General features: G+C 33.4%; 1 protein-coding gene across 5 annotated transcripts in view; it reads right to left on the reverse strand.

The window, feature by feature from the left end:
- Window positions 1-690: 690 nt before the first annotated feature.
- Window positions 691-4,202, reverse strand: part of SYNCRIP (synaptotagmin binding cytoplasmic RNA interacting protein) — a 36,241-nt gene continuing 32,729 nt past the window's right edge. For all 5 annotated transcript variants that reach the window (XM_027854914.1, XM_027854909.1, XM_027854905.1 and 2 more), the window contains exon 12: window positions 691-4,202. This exon is cut by the window's right edge. The gene's annotated coding sequence lies outside the window, so the exon portion shown is untranslated.

Genomic DNA, 4,202 nt, shown 5'->3' on the forward strand with positions numbered 1-4,202 from the left:
AAAAGTAGTATTCTTTCTCAATTCTGGAAGATATTTTTGATAATCACTGACTACCTTATCTTGCCCAGAGACCAAAAAAATTTGAGAACCACTAGGTTGGATACATGAGCCCTACACCCCCTAGTTTATCCCCACATACAAATACCAATTATTTAAGTCCCTCATTCTTTTAAGTGTTCTTGACCAATTCAGCTTAATAAATGCATTTAAGCTGAGTTCACCTACCTAGCCTCATTTGCACAGTCATCTAACTGTGGAGCATAATATTTAAGCAGATTGATGTTCATTTCCCTCTCCAGAATTCCTGGCAACCTCAACCTCTCACATCCAAATCTTCAGGGGAAATGTATTTGCTAGAGACAGAGAATGGAGGAACACTGCATGCTGGGACATGTTCCTAGAAAAGCAGAAATGAACCAAATTACCATGATTTCTCCATCAAAATCCATAGGAATGTACTTGACTGCAGAATGTTTTCATCTGCAAATAAAATTAAGAGAAGTACATCCCAGTAATTCTAGCCCTAAAATATGCTAGAATTAGGGTAATGCCTAGTAAGATTTTTACTTTGGGTAAGAAAAGGGCAAGCGCACTAAATATTCCACAAGTCTATTAAAAAGCTGTTAAAAGAAAGAAGATGAAATGGACACCCACAATAATTCTTAGACTCTTAAAGGTCCTAAGACATGCTACAAAAATAGGTCTTTATTCTTAGGAAAATATAGTCAGAGCTAGCTTCCTTATGCTGTACACAAACTCTTAACATCAGAGGCAGTACAGAATAGTACAAGTTTTTTTTTTTGTTTTTTAAACTAGTCTCAAAACAAGCACAAACCCACTAAATTTAAAAGAACAGGTAATTTGAGGATTTTTGGCAGAAGACAGTACTTCACACATCTAATGCAAATCAAAAAACCCAAAGACTGACTAGATCGAGTTCAAGGATTCTATATTGAAGGAAGAGGGTTATAATATAGAAACAAGTGAAAAAATCCAGTCACCCTTATAGTTAACTAGAAAATACCACTTATACTGAGAACTGATTGTTTCTGAAATAAAAATATATATATTCAAGTACAAGTTTTTTGTTTCTCATTGCCTGACTGCCAAGAGTTTCCATCTGATGAATACTATCAATCATTTTAAGAGTTTATTCTTAGCCCCAAATTTTGGTTGTAATACTACACTTTTTAAAAAATTGTTTCCTAATAATGTTTCAAGGGCTAAGAAAGTTAGGGACACCGAGTTCCTAGTAAGAGGGTGTGCGGTATCAAGATTGGCCATACCTACGTCACTTTTGTAAATACTTATTAGAGAAATACAATTATCTTTTTAATATGGAACAGGGATTTTGCTTTACAGGTCAACAATGATACTGAACAGTCTTTGGAAAGTCAGTGGCATATTCCACTGAGTAGCAAGAAAAATATAGATCAATTTACCACTGTGCCACACTTTGAAACACCATCTCATAATTTTTATTACTACTGAATATCTAAGTTGTAAATTATTTAGTTACTCACCAATTTCACATCCACCACTGAATTCAAATGGTGCAGGTCAGACAAATGTTAAGAGTAATGCAATCTGTAGCTACTGAAGAATTTTCTTGGAGACTATGCTTTTATATACTTTAAGGCCAAAGTTTTTTTCTCCAGGCCATTGCAATCTCCCCACCCCAATATTTTAAGAGCTTTTACTTATCCCTTCGATAATTGCAAAATACATCTGATTACCTCCCACAATGTAAAGGGTGGTTCATAACTGTTGGGTGAGGGAGGGTCAATAGATTAAGTGACATTAGCTTGGCAGTCAAAAGGTTGTTCTCCAAGTAATCAAAGTCCTATAAATCTGACACCTAATATCACATGTATCACTATGCCAAATAACTGAAGATTTTGTAACCCAAATCCTAATAACTTGCAAAAAACTCAGTTCTTCACACTAAACCCTTTCTGTATTTCCCGGTTGCAACTGTGTCTAGACAACTCAGAGAAGTTGCCTTTTAGACAATAGCAGAATTGCTATTTTAGCCAATACTTAGCAGGAAGGCTTCTGATGATGGTTGTACAAAAATCACTATGACTTCTATTTCAATAATTTTGATTTTGTCACTTTCCCTTACTCTTTTTACTTTAATTCAAGTAGCAGGTGGAAATTCTTTCACATCTTAATGACAATTTTGGGAACAGACATGGATATTATTCAGAATTTGTCCTGACACACTAGCTAACTTTCAAATGAGAATAAATTAAATTTGCGATCGTTTTGAACTGTAATTTCTAGTAACAAAACCTCATCTTATTTCAAATTTGGTAAGAGTGCTTTAAGAAGGTAATTTTTCAAGGGAATGGTACCCCACTTTTCCTTGTCAGTGTAGACAGAATTTTAATCACTCTGTCCATTTTTGAGACTGTCAAAGCCAAGAACCCATGAACAAAAGCACAAATAGCAATAACCTACATTATTGAACAATTCCCTTGACATGTTGACATTAATACTAAAAGATTAGAAACTTGCATTTCCAGTACTCATATTCCCATCACATTCCAGATATTATTGCTTTATAGGTCATGTTAACAATCAAACTATGTTTATATATGCATTGCCTGTTTTCCTTAATCTTTTGATTAGTATTTGAAACCGATTTTACTATAAATTTAAGTTTGAAAATACCATGGTTAATATTTCTTCTCAGAACTTCATTGTTCACATTATCACTAATTACCACATGCATATTTAGCTCTGATTATATTGCTCAAAAACTGCACCCATATCAGAACAGTGCAAATCATATTTAATTTTAAAAGATATAATGGCTTGAATTCAGTTATTCAAATGAACACTGTCAAGTAATTTCAATTGTATGTGTGTGTATATATATATATGTGTGTATATATATATATATATATATATATTTATCTTATTCCAAAACCACTGCTTACATTACCAGTGAGAAAAATGCTTTATTCACCAATTCTGACTCCCCTTGTAAGGATCAGTTCACCCTCCCTCTTGCCCCAATGAAGAGTGCCAAATTGTTTTCACAATCCAGCAAACTGTTCATTTAAGAACACTTTTGTGAGTCTACAAAAGTGTTCACCCTTAAATTTCATGGCAATGAGATCTATTAAATGACATTGATCCTTTCCAAAACCCCAGAACAAATAATTCTATAATTGAAATTTAACTTTAACACCTTGACAGTGTCCCTTTAAACTATATGACAGTAAAGTGCCAATAAAGCATGGCAATAACCTCTTTCATGGGATAATTTAACTCCCTGGCACTGGGAAGTGCTAGCACCAAGGATTACATTAAGAATCAGATATGAAGGCTACATCTAGTTCACTCACTTTTCATAAACCTAATATACTATCTATCATCATGTTAAAATGTAACAATTATTGATGTAGCCCTCAAACTTACACTAAGTTTTGAGAGAAAATGATGAATTTTTAAAAAGCACGGGGCAATATATAAAATTAGTGGCAGGAAAAGTGTTTCATTAAGCACCAGGAACTAATTTTGCCACCCACTCTTGTTTTCTAGGTTAGTTTCAATAACCGGCAAGGCACATTTACATATATTCCAACGAATACTTATTGACAATTTAAAATTACACTTTATGTCCCAGCTATCCCAGTAATTGACATACAACATACTAAAATGGTTTATTAAGATAACATAAAAAAAAAAATCAATTAATGTGAAACATACAGGCTATTGGCAACCACTATTCTAAAATTATGTAAGTACAAGTAAACATACTGAAATGTGTGCAATTCTAAGTTTTTAAACCAGAAGATCTCTGTACTAACACACATTTATATTAATGACACATAAAAAAAATAAAAACTTTATTACAAAAATAAGTTACACTCGCCTCCAGCTTACAGTATAAAACAATTTTATTTGCAGGAATGCAAAATGATTGTTTGCCATGAGCATTTTGAACATATGACATGTCTAATTTTTCTTGTTAAATTTGCATTTACTGGGGAACTGGTGTGTATAAAACCTTAAGTATAAGCTCTGATCTTCATTGTGGTGCCTATTGGGTATGTGGTATAACTGCAGTATCCCTTTGGGGAAGGGGGAAAAGGGAAGCTCTTTATAGCAAGTCCTAATTAAATTATAATTTCGCGTTTACCTTTAGCTAGATAGGACTTGGAAGGATTTTATTTCTCTTTTGAGGGTGA

Source organism: Vombatus ursinus, unplaced genomic scaffold (genome assembly GCF_900497805.2).
Source record: "Vombatus ursinus unplaced genomic scaffold, bare-nosed wombat genome assembly UNPS02000582.1, whole genome shotgun sequence".
Classification (NCBI taxonomy): Eukaryota; Metazoa; Chordata; class Mammalia; order Diprotodontia; family Vombatidae; genus Vombatus; species Vombatus ursinus.